The 19,483-nt window shown below is 44.1% G+C and overlaps 1 pseudogene; it reads right to left on the bottom strand.

The window, feature by feature from the left end:
- LOC143410949 (teneurin-4-like) overlaps nt 1–19,483 on the bottom strand; it is a 367,450-nt pseudogene that overhangs the window by 65,962 nt on the left and 282,005 nt on the right.

Genomic DNA, 19,483 nt, shown 5'->3' with positions numbered 1-19,483 from the left:
CAACTCTATGTACCCCTGTAGACCACAGAGGCGTTATGTCAAAACAGGCATTTAGCTCAGGAATCAAGTCCTAGAGAAAAACATTTCCATCCCCCTCTATTTGACCATGATTTTCAGTTGTCAAGAAACCCATATTTAACAGAAAGCCTTTCCTGGGACAAAGAAGCTGGAGGTGGGGAAGGTAGTTCTGTAGAGGCCTCTGAAATGTGTCTTGTACCATTTGCTTTTGTCTAGGGAGGTTTGAAGAGATGTGGAGTTTTCCTATGCTTCATGCATTTATTTATTTGATGCTACCAGTGGTATACTGGTAAGTCTGTTTAACAGTAGACTTGGGAGGAAAAAAAAAGAAAGGAAGGAAGGAAGGAAGACAGACAAAAAAGGAAGGAAGGAAGGAAAAAAATACAGAAAGGAAGAAAGAAAAACAGTGTGACTTGCAGCATTTGCCCATTGCTGTGGTGTAAATACTCCCATCATGGCTGATTTCAGGCTACCAACAGATGCCACTGAATACAGAGCTGGAGGGAGATGCACAGAAGGCCACTATACAGTATTCCCACCATAGAGATACAAATAAATAGTCCCAAATAACCTCAAAAGCAAAGATAATTATAAAATACATTGAAATATTTAGGAAGTGGCAAAATTTGAGTATTTATAAGCTTTTAGTGTGATTTAATTTTATATGATTTCATTATTAATAGTGACTGGTATAGCAGCCAGTCTAAAGACTTCCTAAGCACTTACTAATCAGTTCTTGTGAGCTGGTAAGAGCTGGCACACTACCAGAGCATTGACCCCACACTTAGGATTAGGTATTTGCTTAGTGTTGAGGATGTGGCTAAGATATAGCTGCTGTTTTATATGTGAGTGTCCATAATAGAAGATCACCTTGTTGAGAAACCACTGAGGTGAGGAGCTAATCGATGTCTCCAAGTCACCTTCCCAGATAGCTCACATGATCCTCTTACCTCTAGTCCCACATTTGACCTGTTTTATTATCTTTTGGCCACTGTCTTGGCATAACAGTTTGGGGTGCTATTTTCTACTCACCCTTAGAGTCTCTTCTATACCGTTATTACCTCAGTAGGTTGTTATCAAATCTTCCTGGCACAACTAATCACCCTCTATTCTGGACTTCTCTATACTTATTAAGTATTTCTCCATTCTGTGAGCATCTAGGATTATATCATTCACCTTCACAAAGTTGTCTCATGTGCTTACATGTGAAGTAGATGAGGACTGGGACCTCATCTCCAGTGCCTAGGGTAAGCATGGGATATTGTTTCCTTTTCACTGATAATGATCAAGAAACTGAAACTCAGAAATCTTGCTCAAGGTCACCCAGAGCGAAACTCAATTGTCTGAGCTGCCACTCAAAACTTGGACTTCTTACATCCAAGTCCTTACTGTTAGTACTGTGTCTAGATCTGCAGTTGTTAAAATTCACTTAAAAAACAGAAAACAAAACAAAAAAAGCAGGCACCTATCATGAGATGAGTCAGGTGCCATGTTAGGTGCTAGAGTTATAGAAGTGCATGAATCACAGTCCCCAGTTACTGGTAAAAAGCTCATAAAAGCTTATTTGAAATGCCCTAGTGTAGTTGTCTCCAGCGTCAGGGAGTCAACACATGGGTTTGGCATATGTCAGGCAGCTGGGATACAAAACAAGCAATTAGGCTAGGTGAACTCTGCCAGGAGGGAGTGTTCATGCCAGGCCAGGGGGGTGTCAAACAACCTGGCATTAGTCCAGCTATGCTCAGAGCCTGACTGAGGTACCCTTGCTGATGGCAAGGAGGGAGAAGATACGCTTGACTGCTTCCTGAGGACAGTAGCCAGGTTTTGTTGGAGATAAGGCCATCACAAAATGGAATCAAGCAAATAAAAAGCCAACTGCCACTGTCACTCAGGAAGAAGACACAGAAGAACACTTCCAAGTTCTGGCCTTGGTATGACCTTGGAGAGTCATCAGAACTCTCTGAATGCCCATTCTCTCATCTGTCAAGAGCACTGAAGTTTTCCCCAACCTGGTATAAAACAAAATCCAATGCCTTCTGGGCTTGGATTTAGAATTAAGAATTTATGATCATTTTAATCTGGTGCTACCTGATCCAGCTCAAGTAGCTCTACTACAAGTAGCTTCAGAATTTTGGTAGAGTTCAATACAATGCTTATAACTCTTTCTGAATTGTTCTCTGTATCTGGATCTTTCTACTTGTTCACTTGAAGACTGCCTGCCCAGCCCTCAGGACCCAGCTGGAGCATTCGTTAAACAGCACACACTTCTGCCCCTTTCTAGGCTACCTTTGCACAAACTGAGTGCTCTCATATAATCAGGACAATCTTTTCTCCCCAGAAGACCCTTGAAGATGGGACCAACCACATCTCCCTCACTGCGCTATTCCTGGCATTGGGCATGATGCTCATTTCTCAGTGGCAAAGGAAAACCTCTGTATCAGGTGTTAGCCTTAGAGGTTTAAATGTGGGATATAGTGTAAGCTCTTAATAGATTATTTACTGAATAAAGAAAGATGTGATGTGTTTCTGTTACTTAAGGTGAAGGTGATGTCAGAGGACTTGAGCTACTTGACCTTGTCAGGGATAGGGTTAAGGGTGCAAGGGCTGGGTCTTTCTGTGTGGTCAGCCCAAACTGCCTCCCAGGGCTAGGAACCCCACCCGGAAGGCTCACTTGGCTTCAGCTAGCATGTTTTATATGACAAACTTTCAAAAAAGGTCAGAAGTCAAGTTAAATTCATGATTCAAGGTATATATTGAATTCTTGTATATATTGTACAATAAGATAAAGAAGAATAAGAGGAGAAAAATTGCAGATTTCATTTTTTGTTGTTGTCATTAAATGAAGGCAGCTAATTAAGCCAAGTCTCATTATCCCCAATGTGGGGGCACCTACAGAAAATTAAATTGAGCAGTGAATATATCATTTATAGTAACTTTTGAAATAAATTTTGTTTTTAGAGCTCTATTCTTTGGATAAAAGTAACAGGTGAAGGACTTATAAATTCTAGATTCCCAACCTATTTTTGGCGGGTGTATGTGTGGGGGGTGTACCAGGGATTGAATTCAGGAGCACTCGACCACTGAGCCATATTTTGTATTTTTTTTTAGAGACAGGGTCTTACTGAGTTGCTTAGTGCCTCGCCATTGCTGAGGCTGGCTTTGAACTTGTGATCCTCCTGTCTCAGCTTCCCTAGCAGCTGGGATTACAGGTCTGCATCACCATGTCAGGCCCCAACCTATTTTTTTTAATTTAATTTATTTTTTTTTAAAATAAATGATGGCAGAATGCATTACAATTCTTATTACACATATAGAGCACAATTTTTCATATCTTTATATATAAAGTATGCTCACGCCAATTCATGTCTTTATACATGTACTTTTTTTGCATTTAATGCTCCTATCTCATTGAAATATCTGTAGAATTAAAAACTTGGAACTTAATGAGTTAAGCTGGTATTCAGGAGACTAGAAAAATTAGTTGAAGTTGAGGTGGCAAATAATAATGGTGATCTTCCTCTGCTTGAAAACATTTGCTACTCCATGCTGTTATTGGTTATGTAAATCACTCCTTTGCATGATATACTTTAAATGGATTTAATATGCCTGACTTGTACAAACCCTTAAAATGTTTTCTGTAAACTCCTGCTGATTAAATGGGATTCTTCAAGCTTCCACCACAATTTATCCAAAGTCTTGTAGAATGTTACCTTAGTCCAGATGGGAAGTCCCACTTGACAGCCTGTCAAATTACCAACACTGGGGTGGGGGTGACTCCACTCTCCACTCTGCAGCTTCTAAGAAATCTTCTGACTGGCCTCACAGTTCTCCATGTAATGCTCCAACTCAGTTTACTGTCCAGCAGCACCTATTTCTGTTTTGTTTTCACTGTATTCTTAGCAGAGGATCCATAAATATTTGTTAAATAACAACAAAAATAATTAGATCCAGTTCCTAGCTTTGAAAAATTCAATATCCTAGAATATACTTTGATTGCCAAGAAATCCTTTCATACTGAACCTGAAGCTAGTAAGAATAAAAATGGTGCTAACAAGTCCTTCCAATATGATGGTAACCAAGACACCCCACAGTTAGGACAGGGGATCAGACTCTGCCCACATGCCCAACTCTTGATTTTCCACTGGAATTGGCTCAGGTTAGACTCCACCAGAAGTTTCCAGGTGACTTGTTGGATACATGGAATACACATTAGAGGGATGCTTAAAAAAAAGCTTAGCCCCTCAGACCATTGTGTGTATGTTTCAGAAGAGGAAAGAGGAAATCCACAGATTCCTTCAGATTGATAGGAGGAGTACAACTTTTAAGCAGAGTGGTCTTCAGTGTGACTGAGTCCAGACTCCTCATTTACAATCGAGGAAGTGATCTCTGATCTCTGCAGGGGGTGGGGGTGGGGTGGGGTCAGTACTTCTTTTCATCACCTGTTGAAGCTGGAGCACCCCCAACTCTGCCTTGGAACCCTGACACCACCTAGGGTCACACGATGACAAGATAGCCTAGCAACTTCTAGTGTGCTTAGGGACCATAGGCTATGCCTCCTGGAGAGCCCAGAAGCCATTGCTCTGTGGCTTCCTAGCTTAATGTGGCTACTGAGATCCTACAGGCATTGAGGGAATGTGAGTTTCCAGGCTGTAGCTCCAGCCACCCAAGCCTGGGGACAACAAGGTGCTGACTGCTGATGCTTTGAGTCTTCTCCCACAGAAAATCTTTAGGAATAATTTCTTTTGGGGGGCAAAGGTGTATATAAGAATTGAGTCCTTAGCTGTTCACAGCACATGTTTCAATGTTTCCAGAGAAGTGAGCCCCTGGTTGTGGCAAGCCTGCAGAGTTAGACCAGGGTGCACTCACATGGCCCCAACATGGTGGGAGGAAGAAGCAGAGGGCATGGGAGGCAAGCAGGGCGGAATCTCTGGCTTCTGCCACAATGCTACACAGAGGTCATATCTCTCCATGTCACAGAACCCCACTATGGGACTCACTCAGCTCACTCTTGATGCCTCTGGGAGGCCAGGGAGGCAGGGGAGTTGTAGGCCCTAACCCTACACCTTCCGCTGAGGACATTATTAATGTGAAGCATAGCTCTCCAAATATTTTAACTTATTACTTAAAGTTCATCAGTGTCTGATGGAAATACACTGATTTACAAACACCAGAACTACAGTTTGAGAAATAAAAACTCTCATTTAGGACTCCAGGGTCTTCAGGACTCAGACTAGTTACTAACTTGCTGGGCCAAGGCTCTCTCTAGCCTTCACCTTTCTCTAGACTTTCTTCCATGCAGGACTGATGATCTCAAGGGCCCATTCCCATGGGGCTAGGACATTTGTGTCAATTACCTAACTATGCTTATGCTGCCACTGAAGATTCCCACTTCCTCTCAGTTCTCCTGGTGCCACTAAAACCTACATAAATATGAATGCTGTTGCTGATGCTAATACAAACACTATTGCTATTAGTAATAATGGCCGCTGAGACTTACTGAAAACTTACTGCCCTGATACCTAAATGTTTTTTATATCTCATTTAATCTTTACAACATCTCTTTGATGAATGGATTAGGATACTCATATGATAAAGGAGAAGATCAAGATACAGAGAGATTAAAAGATGTGTTCAAGGCCACACAGCTAGCAAATAGTGAGGCTGGGCTTGAAGCTTAGACTATTGACTCTGAGCTAATTCTCCTCAGCCCGAAGCCTGACTGTATATTATGTTGTACCGTTAGGGCCACCTGGGGAATGTAGGGTGCAGTAGAACCACACTGTATAGATTGTGGAATGAGGATACTGAGCTGGGAGCATGCAGATGCAACAGAGAACAGACACTCAGCATGCGGGCTCTAGTGTCAGTGGAGCAAGGCTTCTCATGCTAGCTCTGCCACTTGCAAGCCATTCTGACCTTGGCCAGGTGATGGAACTTCTCTGTGCCTCAGTATTTATTGCTCTAAAACAAGGGTGAAAAATACCATCCCAGTGTCCTATGGCCTGGGGAAGACTTAAGACATATCACTACTTACGAAACTTACAAAGCATTTCAAAAATGCCAGACGCGTAGCACATTCATGGTCAATGTCAGGTGTTATTATTGAGTGGATGCTATGTACCAGCCATTGTATTTCTGGATACTGTATTTTATTTAATCTTCAGAACAACTCGGTAGGGTGGAAATTAGTCACTCCACATTATAGAGGAGGAAACTCAGCCTCCCTTGCCCATGGACTTGATCCAGGTCCTCTTTCTCTAAACCCCAGGTTGTTTCTGTGTCACCACAGCATGCTCTGCTAATGCTTCCTGTGATGGACAGGGGGAAATGCCTAAGTTACAAAACAAACAGGGATTGTAATTCGTTTTTGAAATCAATAAAGGTCTGATCAAGTGACAGAGGAGGAGTTGCGAGTTGCTCATCAGGATGATGTGGCAAGTCACTGCCTGAATCCTCAACTGAGTTCATCTGGTTGCTTTATCATCATGGACATTCATTTCAATGTGGGGAGGGATTTTTAAAAAACCAACATGAATAATATATAATGGCTGACATTTTGGAGGAAGCATGATCTCTACCTCCTTCCATCTTCCATCAGGTGATTTATCATTGCCTTTCTTTTCTCTTCTTCTTTTTCTTTTTTTTACACTGATGGGGCGGCCTGTCAGCTCAGCTTGTTCTGAAAATGCAGGACTGTAATTCAATAATAAACTCACCTAGAGGCCAGCTGTCAGGAAGTTGGTGTTTATTTGAAGTCCATTAGATGATCTCTACTGCTTGGTCTCTCCCAGAGCTTTCAGAAGGCTAAGGCCTGGGGCAGGGCGGAAGGGGGTTTGGGATGGGGAAGCAAATGCCCTTTGTAGCTGCTGTGCCACTGGCACTGGTGTATGGGTTGCCTCTGCAGTGGGCCAATAAAAAATGAGATCATAGATGTGATTATTTCTTCCTCCTTTTCATGATTTTTTTTTCCTCTTGCAAACTCTTGCTTTCAAAGTTCCCAGGAACTTTGTGCCTTTAAAAAGGCCATGAAAGAAGTTCTGAAGGCTTCCATGGCATCAAGGTTATTTGACTTCTGTTTAGAGTTGATTTCGAATCCTAAGATGAAATGCTAGCCCTGTTTGTGGACAGGTGAGGAGGATCAGATCTTTCTGAGTTCCTGCCTCTAAATGGCCCTAGCCTTCTATTCCCATATGTTCCTCTTTCTCCCATGTGTTCCCTTTGCTTACAATGACCATAAGCCCCCAAACCCCTAAGCCCGTCTTGATCTCAAATGTTAGAACATATCTTCTGACTTTTGTTTTATAAAATAATATTACCATAATTATCCACCTGTTCCATTAAAATTCTCTCATTCTCTGATTATCCTGGAAAGTCATGTTGTTGCTCATGCTGGTTCCTTAATTTGTAATGAAATTGTAAATCCTGGTGTGGCTAAAATCCAGTAAGCAATGCAGTTTATCCCATAACACACACACACACACACACACACACACACACACACACCACTACCACCACCACCACCACCACCTCCACCAAAATATTCGATGAAATATATATTTTTACAGAATTGCATTTTCCATTCCATTTTCCATATTTTCCATTCGTTCTACCCCATTCCATTTAAACTTACTTTAAAAAAAAAAGTAGTTTCAACCCACTAAGTTGAATTCATGACACACTAATGGGTTGTTGTGACCTGTATTTTAATAAATAATGTTTTAATGGCCAACCTTCTCACTGAAATCTTTGTCTCAGGTCCAAGCCATAGGCTGCCTGAAATCTTCATTCCTTCATTAATTTTCAACAACCAACATCTGCTATTGTCTGCCCTGGGCTGCCCTGTATTGTGTGCTGAGAAACAAAACCACATTGGAGGCAGCGCCCATGTGTGGGCTCAAGGAGAGGCATTTGCAGTTGGAGACATGGCTCCACTTTTGAGCTCTGAGCACTTTGTCCCTCCTTCTCTTCAGGCTCCCAGCAGGGTCTGACTGGCTCCTTGATCCACTCTATCATTCCTTGCGGCTCACTCTGCACCAACCCCTCCATTGGCACTGAGCATCCAGTGACAAAAGAGGAACAGACCCATGAAGGGCCCCCAAAGAAATGGGGTGATACGCAGGTCTTATTTCTCCATTCCTGGGGCAAAGTTTTGGTGGTTCTGTCCCTCTCCAAGCCTACCTAGTCTCTCCTTCTCATAGGATCTGATCCCCTCTACAGGACACCATCTCTTCCTCCTTCCTTTCTCTGATGTTCCCTTCATCCCTTGAGTCTTTTCCCTTTGGGATTAATATCAGCTGAGTCTCCTTGATCCCTGTGCATACCCACCTGCTTGCCTGAGTGAGCTGGTATCCTTGAAGGAGCCCAGTGAGGCTTGCTGACATCTCATTTTTTTCTTAGACCAATATGTCCTCAAACATTCTCTGAACCTATATTCAAATAACTTGGGGTGGTTCTTCTGTCATCCCTCTTCCTATGATCTGCTAACTTGTCCAGCATGGGCAATCTGTAGCTATTCACTAAGGTGATGTCTGCCCCATGACTAACAGAGTTGCTCTACCTTGAGGGTAGATCCCAAACCCCACAGTCTATGTCTCTTACCTGTCTTTTTTGTTTGAAAAATCCATTTGGAGATCCTCTTTCTACTTTCTGACCTCAGGGGCCTCTCCCCTTAGTCTTTTTATCCCCCCTTCATTTATTTAGTTTTTTTTTTTTAAAATGTGGTGCTGGGGGATCAAACCCAGTGCCTCACACATGCTAGGCTAGCGCTCTACCACTGAGCCACCATCTACTATCCTCTCTTCTTAGTGTTAATAGTAGGCACCTTTCATTGCATTCTGCCCATGACTGCAGGGGAGACAGGTGTTTCATCCGGCAAATGCCCAGGCACCCAGGCTAGGAGAGAAAAATAGTATTCAAGCTACTTCATCTGGTGACAGTGATACCCATGCCTGATATGTCCCTTTCTACCTTGGATCAGCTGAGGTCATTGCACCTCTGCCACTTTATATGGCAACAAGGAACAGCAGGGTCAGAATGTCAGAGCTGTTGTATTCATGAGACCTGTCCTGAGTGTGTGCTCTGAGCCAGGCCTCATGCTGGGCTCTAGGGACACAGATGCACTAGAATGGGTCTCTGATGGAGGCTGTCCTCACTGAAAGTCTACCTGGCAGTACTTCTGCCTTGTTCTGAGTCAGCCTCTGGTCTCCTCCATGAAGGCCAGCTGGATCAGAGCACCCTGTGCTTGACTGGGGCCCTCACATCCCAAGAGATGCTACCCATCCCTCCCCAAGACCGTCCCTGTTCCCTCACCTCTGGCACCAGTGGAGGTACTGAACAGAAGCATGGGACTCCTGCCACCTCATGTAATTCCTGGTATCATGTGTCTCTTTGGAGAACCTCCTGCCCAGCCTCTGAGGACATCCTGGACTCTGAGAGCTGGCCCTCTGGCATCTACCACTGAAGGGTAGTCCAGCCAGTTCTAAAGCCTGGACTTGAATTTCTTACCCTAGAGACTCCCTGAACCTGACCCATGGCTGGGAATCTACAGAGTGAAGAACTCCACCTCTAAGGCTCATCTTTCCTGAATGTCTCAGGTGTGCTGTTGGGTATCCGGTATCATCCTGCATCTTGGAGCCCGTTAAATGGAATCCCAGACATTATTGCACAGCATATGGGGTGTAGGAGGATATAGGGTTTTGTCCCTCAGATACAGGCCTTGTTATTGTCACACACAGGCACTGAGTCAGGTCTGCCTGTCCATCAGAAATTCCACTCTCAGGAGAAGTGCCTCCGGATTCCTCTCTAACAAGGGCCCTGCTGACAGCTGACTGGGAAGAATGTGGCCTTTTTTTCTTCCTCAAATAATGATTCAATGGTCTAAACCTGGCCCTTCTCTGGATGACTGTTGGACTCTCCTGAAGGGCAGGTTAGTATCAAGTCTTTCTTCCAATTAAGAAAGTGGAATTGGAAACTCATTTTAATATCACCATCATCAGTAGCAGCAGCAGTACCACCATCATCATCTTGTAATTAGCAAATATTTCTGTGTGGCAGGTACTAGGTTGAGCCTTTATGTAATTTTTCTCCCATTTAATGCTCATGGCAACACTGTGATATAGAATTTATCACTCCAATCTTACAGTTGAAGAGACCAGAGCTCTGGGAAGTTAAGGAATTTTCCTAAGGTCACACAGAAGATGGAAATCCTTTCGAACCAGATTTGTCTGATTCCAAGCTTGTGCTATATTCACTGTGACATGCTGCCACTATTAAAACCACTGCGAAATACTCAGTCCTGGTTTAGGTGCTTTATTTTAGTTAATAAAGATGCACTAGAATGGGTCTCTGATGTATCTTTTATGTAAGTAGTTACTATTATTGCAACTCATAGCTAGAGGCCACTGTACAAGAGTTATATCATTTCCTCAAGGTCACACAGCTAGGGGAGGTAAATCCAGGGCTGAAATGCTGGGCTGTTCCTGTTAGACCCCACTCCCCTACCTCAGAGGAAAAACATCAATGACTTGAACTTGCTAACTGACTTGACTTTACCCCAACTGTGCTTCTGTACTTCTGGCACGGATCAAGGACATCAAATAGATGGCCTAACAAGAAGGGCATCTGGTGCTTCATGTTTCTAGGTTATTAGTCACCTCGGTTGGTTTTACATAGAGTCTGTTTGAGGATCCTAAGTGACAGACAGCTATCTCTTCTGAATCTACATCCTCTGGTGAGAAGCAGAGACATAATGATTTAGACAAATGTTAGGTAAAAGGAATTTTTACAGTAACATTCTGGAAGCTTCTATTATCTATTCATTTGTAGAGCAAATACCATATTCTGGGCCTTGCCTGAAGTATTACAGGTTTGGAGAGATGAATGGTCCCTGCTTTCAGAGTGTCTGTAATTTAACTGAAGGTGACAGCTACATAAACAATGATCTGGAGCTGACTTCTGCTTTTGCTACTCATCCGCAGTGTGATTTTCTGGCCAAGATAAATGAATAGTTTCTCTTCACTCTTTCTGCCCCTGGATCCACCACTTGATTGGCCCTGTGAATGTGAAAGGTCACCCCCTCCTCAGGTCCTCCATATGCGTGGGCCAGGTGGAAGGGTGTGCGCTGTAATGCACCTTTAAAGGTGTGACATGTGTGTTGGCCCCCCCTTGCTAGGCTCAAAGGACTCTCCTGCTCACTTTTCCCAAATGCCATGCTCCTTGCAAGGACGAGTTGTGGTAGTGGAAAGGGGTAGGCTCTTGGGGCTGACAGACCTACTAGCCTGCATCCTGGCTCCATCATGTACAGGAGTGAGGCCTTCTCCTTGGTGTCTCCAGTTACCTGGGAAGATAGGAGCCACCTCACAGGGGGCTCTCATGGCTCCTTCTTCAGTCTCTGCCACCCCAGCTCTTACACGTGCTACTGGAGCAAGCATTCATTCATGTGCTCTTACATTCAACCACTGCCTGTTGTTGATGGTTTCCCAAAGCAAGAACTTTAGGTCCTAACCTCTGCAAGAGCTCCAGAATTATTTAAAATGACAGATATTTCTTCTTGTGTCCTACTGTCCCTCTTTGTCCTTCCCCTGCTTAAAGTGGAGGCTGTCACTCACTCCCACCCTGCTCCTGCTCTCAGGTCCTTGTCCTGGTGGAGAGATCATCATCTATCTAGGCCTCCAGGAGGAAGCCCCTCTCTTCAGCACCCTTCACACCCAAGCAGTGACCAAGCTCTGCTGATGTCCCCGTTCCCACCCTTGTCAATTTCCATTGTCCCCCAAGAACAGCGACCCTCTGGCACAGAAATCATGAACATAGAAGCACACAGTCTAATTGCTAAATTAACTGTGCTGACTTGCAGAGAAAGCTCTGCATCTATGAGGCTTCCCTACATTGGAAGACTTTCAAAAGAATTTATTATAAATTTCCCCTCTTGGATACTTCATCCTGGTTCACTGTCCTGACCTGGGGAGCAGAGGATGTTTTTTGCTGCTCCTGTTTACTGTCATGCCTCAGGGTCTTAGCATGAGCTCTTTCTTCTCCCTGGAACCCCCTCCCTCCCTTTCCTTGTTAACTATATCACAACTTTAAGACTTGGATCTTAAGTCTTGGTCTTCCGCCTACCTCAACGTACCTCCTCCTCTCTGCACCAGAGTACCCTAGGCACATATTTTTGGCCAAGTATACTGTAACTGTTCCCCCATATTTTTAATCCCTCAGTGGACTGTGAGTGACCAATAGGCAGAGACTGTTCTACTCATCTCTGTGATCCCAGCATGCATCCTGGCACAGAATAGATCTCAGTAAGAAACTGTCCAACAGATGACACAACCGGAAAATGGAAAGAACACGTGGGCATGTGGCCCTGGGGCAGAGCAGATGCACCCCTCCCTCAGCCTAACAAAGTTTTCTGGAAGCTAGCTCGGAGGGTGAGCAGTGTCAAAACCCTTCAGCTCATCTGGAGACCACAGGATCAGGAAGAGCTGACTGCAAAGTGGGTATTGATCCAAGCTTCCCCTTGGACCTTTGATTTTTCACTCTTTCCATCTATCACCCAGCAGGAGCAACACAACTTTGCTCATAAAAATTCTGAATGCCTTGGATAGCAGTTTTATTAATGTGGATACTGAGGTTGCTGTTCTGCCTCCTCTGACATTCCATCAGGAACCTTTGAGGCCCACCCTTCTGGCTTCCTCCCACCCAAAAGTAGCCCTGGAGGTGATTTGGTTCTCCCTCAGAGAGTTTCCACTGGAGCTGGGCCCATGGACTCACCCTCCATCAAAGGGGTTCTCCCCGGGGATGACGTGTGTTCTGTCCCTGCCCACGAGGAACTTGATGCGGTCATAGAAGGAGTGTAGGTTCTGCTGGGACACAGGGGCCTGTGTCTCCTGGATGATGTCCAGAGGGTCGGGGGAGCCCAGGCACAGCGGGTTGACATGACAGAGGGGCTGGAGGCAGCAGTCAGGGTCCATGCAGTCCACCAAGCCATCTGCAGGGTGACAGAGCATGTGGTTTATAGTGCTGTGTTCAGTTAGCCCTGTTTGCCTACAATGCCTGCATCCATTTCTTCCCTATGTTCTACTCACTAACTTTAAGTGCTGATATAAGCCAAAGCCTTTACTGGCACTAAGGAGATCCAGGTACTTCAAGTCTGGCCCCACCAATCTAATAGGAGAGACAGACAGGTAAGTGTACTGTCTTTTCTTTTTTTCTTCTTCTAAAGAGACAGCAGGAACAGTATTATGAAGGTCCAGAGGTGAGAAAATACATGAACACCTGAGTTGCCCAAGACACGGCCCCCGGGTTGGAGGAGCAGACTGGGCTGGGCCTGGTAGGCCAGGTTAGGGAGTGTGCACTTCATCCTCAGGACAACGGGGGACACCTAACGGGTTAAAATGGGAGGTTAAAGTGGGATGTGCACTGTTGAAGCAGAAGGGAAGTTGGAGTTCAAGGAGGAGGAGCGGCACTGAGGCTGCATAGGTGAAAAATGACAGCCTAGGCCAGCGCAGTGACAGGGGTAGCTGGAGAAGTGGATGGGTTTGAGGAGAAACTCCAGGACCTGGGGACTGCCTGGCTCTGGGTGAGGACACGGCAGTGATGATGAAGGTGTGTGGCATCTCTCCCAGCTGCCAGGTGACCACATGGCCTGAGGCCTAGTCCTCTGCCTGTGGAGGCCCAACTCCCCCTCCTGTGAGTTGCCATTTGCAGGGATTCTCTTTACCGTAGGATGGCTTCTTCAGGACTGCATTATAGCAGTACCATCTTCCCAAAGTGCAAAGGAAGAAATTCTACCGGATCACAGATTTTTGACCTCATTTCCCCAAAGTACTTTTACAGACACCCAATAGAATGGCTTTAAATGAGACATGATCCCAGAGAACAGTGCTCACAGTAGGGGACAGCAAGAGTCCAGGGTGATGGTCTGGGTTTTGCAGGCAGAGTGTGATGATGTGTATTCCTGCCTGGGTTCAAATTCTGGCTTTACTGCTTATTAGCTGTTTGACTTGGGATAACCGTTCCCACCACCCTGGTCACAGATCTCTTCTGGTCATCTGTTCCACCCTTAGCACTTAGTAGGCATACTTAAAAAACATGACTGTTAAATAAATAAATGAAAACTGAATGAATTCATTCACAAAGGAAGAATGGGCTGAGAATAAATGCTAGTCTATAAAAGCCATAAAACCATATCTTTAGTCAATTCCATTAAGCAACGTGAAAGGATCATGAGACACTGAGACTGAGGTTCAAGTCCTACTGTTGTCCCTAAGACTGATCCTGGACAAGTTCCTGTACTTAATCTCCCTGAACCCCTGTCTCCTCATTAATAATGTGGAAGTATTGCTCAGATATCCACCTCCCTTCTGTCTCCATGGAGTTCATTGTATAAAGGCTACTGCATATACCTTGACTAGACTGAGGCCCCGTCCTCCTCACCAGCTGTGTGGCTGCAGGCAAACTACTTAGCTGTCCTGAAGCCCAGTTTTTTTTTTCTTTTTTTCATTAAATAAATTAGGGACAAAAATTCCTTGCCTTTCTCTCCCATTTCTGCATGGTGTCTTAGAGCTTGTCACCTCTTTCATGGCAGCACAGTAAAAGAGCACATGGATTCCAGAACCAGATGGTCTGGGATTCTAAAATCTGGGTTCTAAAACTTACCATTGTGTGTCCTTGGGCAAGTCACTTAAACCCTCTGGTCTTGGTTTCTTATATCTCTTAGTGGGGGTAATAGGAGTAAATGTCATATAGGTATTTGTTACTTATTTAAATGTGTAGTACTAGTCCACAAATAGTACCTGATACATAGTAGGCGCTTCATAAAGGTATCTTCCCTTCCTGATCCTGAACCTAGAACATGGCTCATCAGATGAAAGGCCATCCCTTCAGTCTCACAGGGCAGATTTAGTCTGAGACATGGGGGAAGGTCTCCCTTGCCCCAGCACTGTTCTGGGCCTTAACTTGTTGCTTCTGTCCCCAACCCAGATGCAACTGCCTGGCAAAGCACTGTCCTCTCCTGTAGTCAGCAGACTCCATCACACATTCTTGGGCTGCCCCTGTCAGGCATTGCTTAAACACATAATTATAGCCCAAGCAGAGGGTTATTTGCATTCTGCTATTGATGTTAGCATGACAGATTCAGCTGCTGCATCCATAACTCTGCAGAAATGCTCCATTATTCAATCCCAGCGAGCAGGGATGTTGACCATTAAATCAGCCAGCACAATTGAAGGGCCGTGAAAAGTCATGGCTAATTTGAAATTTTATTAGCTCTTGCCTGCGCTTGTTTACCACCAAGGCAGTCCCTGGAAACCAGTCTTTTACCTCTTTACAAACACTGCTTTGTGGCACTTGGGCAGAGCCACCTTCTGCTGAGGAGGAACGTCTGCTCTTGAGTCCTGGGAAAGGTTGGCCAGGAGTGTGGTGGTGTTTACTAATATCAATGTTAAATTGATGATAAAGATAAATCACTGCATGCATCAAGTGCCACGCATTGTTCTTTCTAATATTTTATAAGGAATTTGTCATTGAATTCTCCCATCCTATAAGGTAGCCACGGTTGTCACCCTCATTTTAGAGAAAAGAAACCAGAGGCTCAAAGTGGTAAAGTAACTTGGAGAAGATCATACAGATAGTTGGTGAAGGAGCTGACTCAGGATTTGAACTCAGTTCTTTCTGAGGTGTGGCATTTTCTTTGAGTCCCCCAGAGAGACTTACATGTTAGGAGAACATGATTTTATGAATGTTACTGAACACTATTCTTCAGCATCCTGGGGAAATTCCATTCCAGAATGACTCTCCCCAGAACTATAATTTGACTATTCTCTCTGTCTTCTTCCCCAGACAATGAGCTCCCAGAGGTCCATTGCTGTGTGGTTCAGTTCAATATCTCAGGGCCCAGAACTAAACCAGAACAAAGACTGTCCTCCACAAAGATCTGAAAAATGGATAGAGGACTTATCCAGTCCAGGGCTGCTTCTCTGATCTAGGATCAGAGTCACAGGGCACCAGAGCTTAAGGGACCCTTTCACTGTGTCTTCAGTGGTATAGTGCACTGTGCTTAAGAGAGCCCTCTCTCAGGCAAACTGCAGGGATTGGGTCCTGATTCCCATGGAAGCTGTGTGACCTTGTACAAGCTGCTTAACTTCTTTAAACGTCATGCGCTTATAAAGAGAGACAGAAAAAGATGGTTAATTCCTTAAACTTACAATCTGCCCCTGTAGTCAGGTGTGAAGCACAAAACTTCTCTTGGGTGTCTTGTGACAATGAGACAAAGATTTTCCAGGGAACTGTTAGGCTGGCAATCTGTCTCTGAGCATATGACCCAAATACAGGCATGCTCCATGCAGTGAGTGAAATGCCGAACCACGAGCCCTTTAATGAAGACTTTTTTGTGTGAGTTCTGGCAGTTCTGCTTTAAGCTCTTCAAATAGTCTTCTTTCCCTTTCTCTCTAGTCTTTTCTTCAGGAATATTGTTAAATGCTTAAAGGACTTTCAATCTTTCATGTCTCTCAATCTCTCTCTCAATTTCCATCCTTTTATCTGTGTCCCCTTCTGATTTATTTCCTCAGATCTGTATTCTACTTCACTTATCTTTCCTTTATTTTTGTCTGGTCTGCTGTTTAATTTGTCCTTTGGATCATTAATTTAAATTACCCATTCTTAAAAATTTCCAGATAGTCTCTTTGGAACTTTTCTTTTTTCTTTGGAACTTTTCAAAACCTGCCTGTTTCGTTCTTAATAGCATCCTCTTCCATCCTTATGTTTTTTTAAAAATATTTTTTAGTTATAGATGGATGCAATATCTTTATTTCACTTATTCATTTTTATGTGATGCTGAGGATGGAACCCAGTGCCTCACATGTGCGAGGCAAGCGCTCTGCCACTGAGCCACAACCCCAGCCCCCGATCCTTATGGTTTTAAATATCATTTTATCTCTTTAGTCATTTGAAACTTATTATGTTATAGCCTCTTTCAGATTGTTACGTTCTTGGGAGTGGCAAGCTTTTTGTATTCTGCAGTTGTTGACTGCGGCTGGGGCCACTCATGTCCTGTGTGTTCTATGTTTCTGCCTGTGATCCCCAGAGCAGCTTGCCTTTTATACAGAGGATCTCATGTGGTTAAATGAACCCTCCAGAGTGGTTTCTGGTTATTTCTGTTTGCCACCTCAGAGGTACCATTAGTCTGGTTCATTTCAATATCTCAGGGCCCAGAACTAAACCAGAACAAAGACTTTGTTTCCCCTTTATTTTATTTATTTATATGTGGTGCTGAGAATTGAACCCAGTGCCTCACACATGCTAGGCAAGCGCTCTATCACTGAGCTACAACTGTAACCCAGGGGACCACATTTTGGGTAGAATGCTTAACAAAGCATTCTAGCGCCATTCTGGTAGGTAAGGACTTCAAGAGCTTTGTGGTGTAGGCTCTATTGCTTATAGCAGACTCTCCCTGCCCCCTGTCCTCTAGAACCAGGGCAGAGCATGCCTAAGTGTCACTGCTCTGGTCGAGTGGGTAGTGTTTAGTCCCAGCCAGTGGGGCTCAGTTGCAATGGTCTTCTGTGAGTGTGCCCTGCCTCCTGGCTCTACGATCCTATCACACTTTGTATGCCTGCTGCTCTGACTTTCAATTATTGCTTCTGGGACCCAGGGTTCCCTGGTTTCCCCTTTGTTTTTTTGCTGAGTTCTTAAAAACAAGTTGCTGTGTCTTATAGTCAGTGGGTCTTGGTGATAATCTCATTGGACATTGTGCTAGAAATAAAAGTCCCAGCAAAAGCACTGAGCTTTGGTTCTATCATCAAACCTATCATCAAACTTAGTTTGCAGAGATGCTGTGGGGATTAGGTGAGGTCAGGCATTTTGAAGCACTTGATAAGGAACATATGGTAAGTAGCACATAAGTAAGGATTTGGCAAGTTACAGATATCAGCAGCTCCTGGCCAGTTGCTTCCTTGACTTGGTATCCTGGTAACAGTGCTGCCATTTGGCCTTGGCCCTCCATATGCACACATCCAGGGCAGCCTTTCTGGATACAGTTTGGCCTTAGAGAATGGAATTGGATGAACACAGCCATAACAACACACATATAAATTAGGGCAGTGGAGATCTTGGGGGAATTATAGATCGTGGTTCTCTGAAATGGACGTGTCACACGAATGGTGCTCTTATGAGAGACACCATTGTTCACTGAACATTTTGCAGGTTAGATTACTGCCAGGTCAGGGATTCTGCCTGATTACACTGTGCTGTCCTAATCATACATATAACAAATAGTTTCTGAATAGTAAATGTGGGAAAAACTTCCACCAATAGAGACAATCATATTTAAACAAGGTACATATTTTTAAAGTGAATAGGCACCTCCCCGCCCAAATAATTTCAAAGGTTGCATTTTACAAAACCAGTTTCTGTGGAAAACCCTCTTAATGTTATTGTAGCATATGGAATCCTGAAACGATGCATGTGTGCTCTCTGGTAAGGGAAGTCTTCCACAATTTAATTTTCTTAGGCATAAATGACAAAGTTTAGAAGATTTGTATTAAAAGGAAAAGGTTTGCTTTGGGGAGAGAAAAATAAATTCTGGGGAAAATTAGAAACACATCAATACATAGTTTTGGGGAATTTCTAGTTTGGCTGGTTTGGAAACACATTTTCCAGGTACCTCATACCTCAATTCTATATTACACATAAGTTGGTTGACTTACAAATTGTCAATGTTTCGTATGTTTGCTATTTTCATTAAGAGACTCTCATTTATCACAGCAGGAAAAAATCAGGAAAATAGGGAGGATTTTCCTCTATTTCCTTCTAATTTTAAGTAAATCTCTCCTAAATCCTAAGCCTCAACTTTTGGGAAAGAATATTTTCCCCTCAGAAATTTCTTTTTCCTTTGACGTTCCCACCCAAGCTAGGTTGCTCTATCGATTGTGTGTATTGCCACCCAAGAATCCTCTTCAAATGCCTGAACTACAATATGCTCACCTAATACCCAGGTGACATGCCCTGCCAGCCTCTCAGGATGACTGAGAGGTTCCTGGGTTGTAGAGAGTAAAGGAGTTAGTCAATGAGGAAAGTTTTAGTGTCCTTCTCCTGCTGCGGCCATTACCCAGAGCTCTGCACATAGGCATTGGGGCACACAGATGAATCAAGTCTTCTGCTGCTGCTTGGCCCTTCTCCAGATACATAGTTGCAGTCCTGCCTGGAAGTAGCTTCCCCTATATGATCTTGACACTGCCAGCAAGGAGTGGGACCTCTGTGACTTGTCTCTAGCTCTCAGGTCAGTGTCCTCCTTGGTCAGAAGAAAGGTGGACATGATAGCCTCCAGGCTGTTGGGCTCTCTGACAGTCACCTCCTGACCTTCATATGTCCTCAGCACACCTTCCCTCAGGGCTGACTTGCTGTGATTTTCCCAGAAAGTGTGCAGGAAATTTCTACTAAATGTGGTGGCTTGACTAACTTTCCCATCTTTACAAACAAGGAC

The sequence above is a fragment of the Callospermophilus lateralis genome, chromosome 11 (genome assembly GCF_048772815.1).
Source record: "Callospermophilus lateralis isolate mCalLat2 chromosome 11, mCalLat2.hap1, whole genome shotgun sequence".
Lineage (NCBI taxonomy): Eukaryota > Metazoa > Chordata > Mammalia > Rodentia > Sciuridae > Callospermophilus > Callospermophilus lateralis.
This window is presented reverse-complemented; position numbering and strand designations above follow the sequence as displayed.